The sequence below is a fragment of the Panthera leo genome, chromosome D2, assembly GCF_018350215.1.
Source record: "Panthera leo isolate Ple1 chromosome D2, P.leo_Ple1_pat1.1, whole genome shotgun sequence".
Classification (NCBI taxonomy): domain Eukaryota; kingdom Metazoa; phylum Chordata; class Mammalia; order Carnivora; family Felidae; genus Panthera; species Panthera leo.
The window spans coordinates 18,296,510-18,307,778 of NC_056689.1; positions in this window are offsets into that span (position 1 = coordinate 18,296,510).

Consider the following 11,269-nt stretch of genomic DNA (forward strand, 5'->3'; position numbering starts at 1 on the left):
CTGTGTTTTTAAATGCATACACATTTGGGATTGTTACATCTTCTTAAGCTACTGTACCCTTTGTCATTATAGGAAGTCCTTCCTTATCACTGGGTTAGAAATTGACTTTGTCTGATACTAATATAACCAGCCTTGATTTCTTTTATTTACTCTTCTCATCCATTTACTTTGATCCTATATATGTCTTGACATTTACAATGGGGTCTCCCACATTCCCTGGCTTGTGATCCCCCTCCTCCATTTTCAAAGCAATGGTGGGCAGAGCCTTTCTTGTGCTGCCATTTTGCCACTTCTCTGCAGCCAGAAAAGCTTCTCCACTTTTAAGGACTCATGTGATTATAGTCGGCCCACCTGGATAATCCAGAATAAATCCCATCTCAAGGCCCTTAAATTTGAGGACCTTCATCTCTCCAAAGAGCTTTTTGTGTGACTGATACTCCTACCTTCTGATCTCTCTAAGGTATGGGCAAAAGGTTGTGCAGCCACACCCTCAGTTTACCTGCAGTATTCAACAATGTCAGCTTTATGAAGAAGGCCTTTAAAAAGTTATAATTTTGCAGATTATCTGGTTTTCCCCTCAAGGTAAGAGCAGTATGCTCTTGCAGCTTTCTACATTTTAATTAATGGTGGAAACTCTACTTAATATTTAATAATAATTAAAAAAAAAAACCTTTTTTAAAGAAATAGGAAAAAAAATGAAACTATTGAGTGTGAGGTGAGCCAGGGTAGGTGCTAATCACATAACTGAGAAGTTGGCTACAAGACATACAAATACATTTTTTTTAAAAAAGATAAGACTCTGGTAGTTTACTTTTGATTCATTTTTTTTTTTTTAAAGCTAAATACAAAGATATGATTCCTGGTTGAACCATCACAAAGACGGGCATATTTGGAGGAGGGGCCAAGACGGCGGAACAGCATGGAAATTTTCTTGCCTTTCTCATCCCTGAAATGCAGCCAGACCAACACGAAACCATCCTGCACACCTAGAAAACTGATTGGAGGATTAACACAACAATCCGCACAACCTGAACCACAGAATTCAGCAGGCACCCAGCGCGGAGAGGTGAACTGGGGGAGAGAGAAGCCGCGGAGGGCAGGGAGCTGTTTTTGCTTGCAGAGAGAGGACAGAGATGCGGGGGTGGTGGGGGGGGGGTGGTGGGGAGCTTGGGAAAAGAACCCCCCCATAAAAGCGGCTGGAAAGAGGGGCGCCTGGGTGGCGCAGTCGGTTAAGCGTCCGACTTCAGCCAGGTCACGATCTCGCGGTCTGTGAGTTCGAGCCCCCCGTCAGGCTCTGGGCTGATGGCTCGGAGCCTGGAGCCTGTTTCCGATTCTGTGTCTCCCTCTCTCTCTGCCCCTCCCCCGTTCATGCTCTGTCTCTCTCTGTCCCAAAAATAAATAAAAAACGTTGAAAAAAAAATTAAAAAAAAAAAAAGCAGCTGGAAAGAAAGTGAAAAACTGGAAACAGCTACAGTCGATGCCGCAGTCCCTCAGAAGTGAGGGGTTGGAGAGAGGAGCCAACATGGCAGAGAAGTAGGGGGACCCGAAGTTCTCTCCTCTCTCAAACAAAGCAGTGTTGAGTCCAAAGGCCTTTGAACTCCAAGAATCCAGGAGGCAAAGAAATAGAGTCACTTCCAGAGACTCATTGGGACAACCTGATGGGCCATATGTAGGGCTTCAGGGAATAGACAGCAGGCCCACGGTGCAGGCGGGACATACCCACACCAAACCACGCCCCTCCATGCCTGGTGGCTGAGTATCTACTACAGTGAGATTGACGCTGAAGAACCAGACAGCCCCTCCTCCAGACCAGCGCTGTTGGATTGCCTGATTTAATTCTCCGACAATTCTTATCATATAGCTATATTCTTCCATCCTTCTTATCGCTTCCCTCCTCTAATCTTGTTATTCTGGTTGTTGGTTTGTTTGAGCGGACACATATTTAATCCATGCTGTTGATATATGTTCTACACCTCCTTCTTTATTTTCCTTTCTCTCTCTCTGCGGATTAAGCCAAATAGTTTCTCTGTCTGGTCAATTTTTATTTTTTCCCCCGCCCCTGTCATTTCTCTCTTTGTATGGGGTAATGTCTCTGCCATCAGCTTTGCCTCCACCCTGTTGTTTACTTGTAGCTGGTGTTTCTGGTTTTTTTGTTTTGGGGGATTTTTTTTTGTTTCTGTGTGTGTGTACATGTTTTTGTTTTCTATTTGTATTTTGTTTGTTTGTTTGTTTTCCTTTCTGGGGCTACTTCAATGAACAAATCAAAGTACACCTGGTGAAGGGTCCAAAACATCACTAAGAGTAGGGAGATAAAGTACCCAAACAGTGGTACACTGTTTACCTGTTACACTGTGTTACACTGTTACCTGTAACAGTGTTACACTGTTACACTCACAACAGTGAGCAAGTAACATTCTTCAAAAAAAAAAAAAAAAAAAAAAACCTCCTGAAGGGCCAGGCCCTGTACAATGTATGACCCTCTTTAATATGGTAATGCTATGAGGTGAGGGGCACATAACAAGCTTTTAAAACACATAAGGGACAGAAACCTAGCCAAAATGACAAATCAGAAGAATTCTCCTCAAAAGAAATTCCAGGAAGAAATGACAGCTAAAGAATTGATCCAAACAGATATAAACAATATAACTGAACAAGAATTTAGAATAATAATCATAAGATAAATCACTGGGCTTGAAAAAAAGCACAGGAGACAGCAGAGAATCTATTGCTGCAGAATTCAAGGAACTAAAAAATAGTCATGATGAATTAAAAAATGCTATAAATGAGGTACAAAATAAATTGGAGGCAGCAACAGTGAGGATTGAAGAGGCAGAGGGGAGATTAAGTGAAATAGAAGATAAAATTATGGAAAAAGATGAAACTGAAAAAAAGAGAAAAAAATTCTGGACCATGGGTGGAGAATTAGAGAACTAAGTGACTCAATGAAGCAGAACAATATCCGTATCATAGGAGTTCCAGAAGAAGAAGAGAGAAAGGGGCCAAAGGTGTACTTGAACAAATCATAGCTGAGAACTTCCCCAATCTGGGGAAGGAAACAGACATTGAACTCAGGAGGCATAAAGAACTTCCTTCAGATGTAACAGGAATTTATCTTCTGCATAACATATCATAGTGAAACTGACAAAATACAAAGATAAAGAGAATTCTGAAAGCAGCTAGGGACAAACGGGCCTTAACCTACAAGGGTAGACACATAAGGGTGGTAACAGACCTAACTACTGAAACTTGGCAGGCCAGAAAGGAATGGCAGGAAATCTTCAATGTGATGAACATAAAAAATATGCAGCCGAGAATCCTTTATCCAGCAAGCCTGTCATTCAGAATTGACAGAGAGATAAAGGTTTTCCCAAACAAACAAAAACTGAAGGAATTCATTACCACTAAACCAGCCCTACAAGAGATCCTAAGGGGGATCCTGTGAGACAAAACACCAGAGACATCACTACAAGCATGAAACCTACAGATAACATAAGGACCCTAAACCCATATCTTTCAATAATAACACTGGATGTATACGGACTAAATGCTCCAATCAAGACATAGGGTATCAGAATGGATAAAAAACCAAGACCCATCTATTTACTGTCTACAAGAGACCCATTTTAGACCTGAGGATACCTTCAGATTGAAAATGAGGGGATGGAGAACTATCTATCATGCTACTGGAAGTCAAAAGAAAGCTGGAGTAGCCATACTTATATCAGACAAGCTAGATTTTAAACTAAAGGCTGTAACAAGAGATGAAGAAGGGCATTATATAATATTTACAGGGTCTATCCATCGAGAAGGGCTAACAATTATAGATGATTATGCACCGAATTAGAAAGCACCCAAATATATAAAACAATTAATCACAAACATAACCAATCTTATTGGTAAGAATACAGTAATTACAGGGGACTTTAATACTCCACTTACAACAATGAATACACCATCTAGGCAGAAAATCAATAAAGAAATAATGGCCCTGAATAACACACTGGACCAGATGGACTTGACAGATATATATAGAACTTTTCATCCTAAAGCAGCAGAATACACATTCTTCTCGAGTGCACATGGAACATTCTCCAAGACAGATCACATACTGTGTCACAAAACAGCCCTCAATAAACATAAAAGAATTGAGATCATACCATGCACATTTTCAGATCACAATGCTATGAAACTTCAAACCAACTGCAAGAAAACGTTTGGAAAACCTCCAAGTGCATGGAGGTTAAAGAACATCCTACTAAAGAATGAATGAGTCAATCAGGCAATTAAAGAAGAAATCTAGAAATATATGGAAACAAATGAAAATGAAAACACAACAATCCAAACCCTTTGGGATGCAGCAAAGGCAGTCCTAAGAGGAAAATACATTGCAATCCAGGCCTATCTCAAGAAGCAAGAAAAATCCCAAATACAAAATCTTACAGCTCACCTAAAGGAACTAGAAGCAGAACAGCAAAGAAACCCCAAGGCCAGCAGAAGAGAAATAATAAAGATCGGAGCAGAAATAAACAATACAGAATCCAAAATGACAAACAAAGAACAAAAAACAGTAGTACAAATCAATGAAACTAACAGCTGGTTTTTTGAAAAAATAAACAAAATTGATAACCCCCTAGCCAGACTTCTCAAAAAGAGAGAGGATCCAAATAGATAAAACCACGAATGAAAATGGATTTATCACAACCAATCCCTCATAAATACAGGAAATTATCAGAGAATACTATGAAAAATTATATGCCAACAAACCAGACAACCTGGAAGAAATGGACAAATTCCTAGACACCCGCACACTACCAAAACTCAAACGGGAAGAAATAGAAAATTTGAACAGACCCATAACTGGTGAAGAAACTGAATCAGTTAACAAAAATCTCTGAACAAGTAAGAGTCCTGGGCCAGATAGCTTCCCAGGGGAATTCTACCAGACATTTAAAGCAGAGATGATACCTATCCTTCCCAAGTTGTTCCAAAAAATAGAAAGGGAAGGAAAACTTCTGGACTTATTCTATGAAGCCAGCAATACCTTGATTCCCAAACCAGACAGAGACCCCACAAAAAAGAAGAACTATAGACCAATATAATATCCCTGATGAACACAGATGTAAAAATTCTCAACAAGATACTAGCAAATCGAATTCAACAAATTGGGCAACCTGGAAGAAATGGACAAATTCCTAAACACCCACACTCTTCCAAAACTCAAGCAGGAGGAAATAGAAAGCTTGAACAGACCCAAAACCAGCGAAGAAATTGAATCGGTTATCAAAAATCTCCCAACAAATAAGAGTCCAGGACCAGATGGCTTCCCAGGGGAGTTCTACCAGACGTTTAAAGCAGAGATAATACCTATCCTTCTCAAGCTATTCCAATAAATAGAAAGGGAAGGAAAACTTCCAGACTCATTCTATGAAGCCAGTATTACTTTGATTCCTAAACCAGACAGAGACCAAGTAAAAAAAGAGAACTACAGGCCAATATCCCTGATGAATATGGATGCAAAAATTCTCAATAAGATAGTAGCAAATTGAATTCAACAGCATATAAAAAGAATTATTCACCACGATCAAGTGGGATTCATTCCTGGACTGCAGGGCTGGTTCAATGTTTGCAAATTAATCAATGTGATTCATCGCATTAATAAAAGAAAGGATAAGAACCATATGATCCTATCAATAGATACAGAAAAAGCATTTGACAAAATACAGCATCCTTTCTTAATAAAAACCCTCAAGAATGTCGGGATACAAGGAACATACTTAAACATCTTAAAAGCCATATATGGAAAGCCCACAGCTGATAGCATCCTCAATGGAGAAAAACTGAGAGCTTTCCCCCTGAGATCAGGAACACGACAGGGATGTCCACTCTCACCATTGTCGTCTAACATAGTGTTGGAAGTCCTAGCATCAACAATCAGACAACAAAACGAAATAAAAGGCATCAAAATAGGCAAAGAACAAGTCAAACTTTCACTTTTCACAGACGACATGATACTCTACATGGAAAACCTGAAAGACTCCACCAACAGTCTGCTAGAACTGATACATGAATTAAGCAAAGTCGCAGGGTACAAAAATCAATGTACATAAATCAGTTGCATTTTTATACACCAGTAATGAAGCAACAGAAAGAGAAATAATGATGCTGATCCCATTTACAATTGTAACAAGGACCAAAAAATACCTAGGAATAAACCTAACCAAGGATGCAAAAGATCTATATGCTGAAAACTATAGGAAGCTTATGAAGGAAATTGAAGAAGACACAAAGAAATGGAAAAACATCCCATGCTCATGGATTGGAAGAATAAATATTGTTAAAATGTCAATACTACTCAAAGCAATCTACACATTCAATGCAATCCCAATCAAAATTGCACTAGCATTGTTCTCAAAGCTAGAAAAAGGAATCCTAAAATTTGTATGGAATCACAGAAGACCCCAAATAACCAAAGCAATATTGAAGAAGAAAACCATAGCGGGAGGCATCACAATCCCAGACTTTAGCCTCTACTACAAAGCTGTCATCATCAAGACAGTATGGTATTGGCACAAAAACAGACACATAGACCAATGGAATAGAATAGAGAATCCAGAGTCAGACCCACAAAAGATGGCCAACTCATCTTTAACAAAGCAGGAAAGAGTATCCAATGGAAAAGACAGTCTCTTTAACAAATGGTGCTGGGAGAACTGGACAGCAACATGCAGAAGAATGAAACTAGACCACTTTCTTACACCATACACAAAAATAACTCAAAATGGATGAAAGACCTAAATGTGAGACAGGAAACCATCAAAACCCTAGAAGAGAAAGCAGGCAACAACCTCTTTGACCTCAGCTGCAGCAATTTCTTACTGGACACATCTCCAAAGGCAAGGGAATTAAAAGCAAAAATGAACTACTAGAACCTCATCAAGATAAAAAGCTTCTGTACTGCAAAGGAAACAATCAAAAAACCTAAAGGTAACTGATGGAATGGGAAACAATATTTGCAAATGACATATCAGAGGAAGGGTTAGTATCCAAAATCTATAAAGAACTTACCAAACTCAACATCTGAAAAGCAAATAATCCAGTGGCAAAATGGGCAAAAGACATGAATAGACACTTTTCCAAAGAAGACACCCAGATGGCCAACAGACACATGAAAAGATGCTCAACGTCACTCCTCATCAGGGAAATACAAATCAAAACCACACTGAGATAGCACCTCACACCAGTCAAAGTGGCTAAAATGAACAAATCAGGAAACTGTAGATGCTGGCAAGGATGTGGAGAAATGGGAACCCTCTGGCACTCTTTGTGGGAATGCAAACTGGTGCAGCTGCTCTGGAAAACAGTGCAGAGGCTCCTCAAAAAATTAAAAATAGAACTACCCTACAACTCAGCAATTGCACTACTAGGTATTTATCCAAGGGATACAGGTGTGCTGTTTTGAAGGGGCACATGCACCCCAATGTTTATAGCAGCACTTTCAGCAATAGTCAAATTATGGAAAAAGCCTAAATGTCCATCAACTGGTGAGTGGATAAAGATGTGGTTTATATATACGATGGAATACTACTTGGCAATGAGAAAGAATGAAATCATGCCATTTGCAGCAATGGGAATAGAACTGGAAGGTATTATGCTGAATGAAGTAAGTCAGTCAGAGAAAGACAGATATCCTATGTTTTCATTCATTTGTGGATCTTGAGAAACTTAACAGAAGACCACGGAGGAAGGGAAGGGGAAAAAAATAGTTACAAACAGAGAGGGAGGGAGGCACACCACAAGAGACTCTTAAATACAGAGAACAAACTGAGGGTGAATGGGTGGGGGGGGTGGGGGAGAGAGAAAATGGGTGATGGGCATGGAGGAGGGCACTTGTTGGGATGAACACTGGGTGTTGTATGGAAGCCGATTTGACAATAAATTCTATTTTTAAAATAAATAAAAATAAAATAATAAATAAGTTTTGTTTTTAGAAAAATTAACAAAAACAAACAAAAACAAAAAAAAATTTTTAGGAAAAAAAAAAAAAGACTGGCATATTCGATTCCATCTGGTAAACAAGATAAATGGTCCCTGGAGGGGCCTTAGCGCCACTTACCCTCATTTACCAGAATTAGCACAATACAAGCATGGATGAACATACAACACATCCTTCTTCCTGCCCCGTTATGGACACCACCTGCACCCCAAGGGTGGGGACAAGGTGACTCCAGCATTTACAACAAAGGACAATACATGTTGACGGCTAGCAAAATCTATCCTAAAGTCTAGGAACCAGAGACGATACCTTCCCTCAATCCTGTTTTTTGTCCCTAAAAGGAGACAAAGCATCACATCCTAATCCATTACCAAAAGGGGCAGGTATTCGTTTCTGTCACAGAAATAGAGTTCGAAGGAACCCCAAATGTACTTCCTTGCCCCAAGCAAAGTCAACATAAATTGGTTTGTGGACTACCTAGAAGACTGGAAGATGTGTTTTCTATACATATAAAAATAGCAAATTTGTTCCTCCTTTGGGCTGCGTCTCTGTGCAAAAAGAACCATTTGTTTTTATGGCATCCTTTTTCTGCTATTTTTCCACATTTTTAATGGAAATAACTAAAATGTATGTAAACTGTAATCAGTTATTACACGACCTCAAGTCATTGCTACGCGGCGGGGACTTTTTTTCTTTTAAAACTTCCAAGACCCTGTTGGGTCAAGGCAAGGAACAAAGAAACAACATCAAAAATTAAAGAGGGAGTTTAATCTCTGCCAAGCATACTCCTATAAGTCACAATCAGGGGCCCCAGCTGGCCTGAAACCAGTAAGTGGTTCTCGCTCATTGCTATGGAAATTTCTTATTTCCTCAGCATTTCTGCTCCTGGGGAAGCCATCTAGCACGGGGCTCTCAGAAGTCCCAGGGGGCACAGGGTCTTGTGCAGCATGTGTTTACAAAATTGAGGCCAGCCAAGGACGAGGGTGTTTGAGGTCACCTGGGTCTGTGCACAGCATAACTTGAAGGATGTGTCTTCGGTCCCATGGTCGTGCCTGGTTAAGTCTGGCCTCGCGTGGAGTCTCAGAGGAGGAAAAACTTTCAAAGGAGGAAGAAGATACAAAACAAGAACACCCCCTCCCTGTGCCCCCATGATAGGCTTGCCAGCTAGTGCCCAGAGTGTGTTGGTTGAGCTGTTCAACTCCCTACAATAAATGTGTGGTCCAATGCTGTGAAAAGGACATAGCCCATGCAGATGAGGAAAAGTGGGATGCCAACACTGCCTGCTCCATGCCAGGCACGGTGCCCATGTCTAGATGTGTACGAACTTTAAATCCAACACTATCTAATAAAACTCACACTGTATCCCTATTGGACCAATGCAGAAACCAGCTCCCAGAGGGGAAGTCACTTGTACGGGTAATACAGCTAGTAAGCGGCGAAACAAAGATTCGGCCCCATGAAAGCCCTCCCAACTGCCTCTCTCCTGAAGAAGTACATTTCCACTCTCACCTCCCCGAAGCAGCTCTATCCCACCAGGAGAAAAGCTGCATATAATCCTGTATCGGCCTCCCTGGGCCCGTCAGATTGTGCCTGGGGTATTCTTTGGGGTCTCCAATGACGCGGTCTTCGTCTGTCCTATTTGAGGCACTCTGTCAAAGCTAGTGTTTCTTCAGAAAATGTCCAATGCTAGCTTTGTCCCGACACTCAGTTAGGAAATGAAGTTGAAACGCTTGGCCCCAAGATCGCTCTGCTTCTAGCGAGAGAGCCCCTCCTGAGACCCAAGGCTCCCGAGTTCTCCAATGCAGCTCTTTCAGCATATAGGCAGGCTCTCCTGAGGGAGCCTCCCACAGCCAGAAGCCTCAAGCTTCGGGCTGCTTTCTGCAGGATGTCAGATGTCAATACCAGATTGAGTACGAAAAAACTTTCCCTTCGAACCGGAGCTGTTGCGTGAAGTCTCAGCTTGGAAGGTCTTTGCCATAGTAGAGCTGCCGAAGAGCCTTGAAGACAGCCAACACCTGCTAAACCAGAATTCTGCATTCCTTCCTTGGTAGAAGGCAATGGGTGCCTTAGGCACCCACCTCCACAGCAAAGACTAAAAATCAGGTGGCGACTTGAGGAATGCCCCTCCCAGCTTCGCCTACCTGAATCCTATCCTTTCTTCGAGACCTAGGTCAAGGTTTGCCCCTTCCTGACGTCTTTCTTGACTAGCTAGACCTTTTCAGGGATTCCTCCAACCTCCAGCTACATGGCTTGGGGCAAAGCCTCACTTTTGTTTCCTCGTGTCTAGACTGTCAATACCAATGGTACCCCCCAAATCGGCCTTTTGGGAGGGCTAAAGGACATAAGTCATGGAAGTGACCTGCACAGAGCAGTGTTTGATTCGCCTCCCTTGCACGTATCATTGTTTGCTATTGTATATTCATTTGTGTGGTTGTTTGACTGATACTGTCTTTTCCATTAAAAGACGTGCGTGGTGAAGCCAGAACCTCTGCTTTCCTCATCTCTGTACGTAACGAGTCCCAGCACACTATCTAGCCCGTCACAGATAATTGGTAAATATTTGGTGAAGATGTGAATGTATGAGTGAATAGAAGGCACTTCATAAATGTTTGCTGGATTATAAGAGCACGGTGCCCCTGGAAATGTTGCTAATGTTATTTCTTGACTTAGGTGATGGCTGTATCCATAAGGCAATACCCGTGTTTCAAAATGTAGGTTTTATTATTATTCAGATGGGCAAGTCCAGAAGATCAGGAGATACCTTCTATTGAAAAGATAGTTTGTTACGGTCCCCAAGAGGAAGGGACTGGCCATGGGGAAGGGGAGCACACGGTTGACCTTTGAGCACACTGTGCACAGGGCTTTCTGTGATGGAAATCAACCCAGTGAACTTTACCAGATAAGGGAGGAGAGCACCTACAAAGTTTCCAGGAAATATGACTCCTGACCTGAGTTTTGAAGGATGCATAGGAGTTCTTCGGGCACGGGGCTCGTTAGGGTGAAAGTGATCCATGCAGAGAAAAAACATGCACAGAGTGGAAATGCAGGGCAGGCATATGCCTGGAAGACCCCAGTGTGTCTACGAGATATAAGAGATGGTCCTAGGGAGGTGGAAGGGGCCAGGCCGTTCTCTAACAGACTCTAGAAGAGTCCAGAATTCATTTTCAGTGGTCAAGTTCCATTATTTAGTATACGCTGGCCATGTGAAATAGCCAAATTCCAAACACAGACACATGAGATTACTTCCCATCACTCATCCTTTCAGGTGCCAGCGGT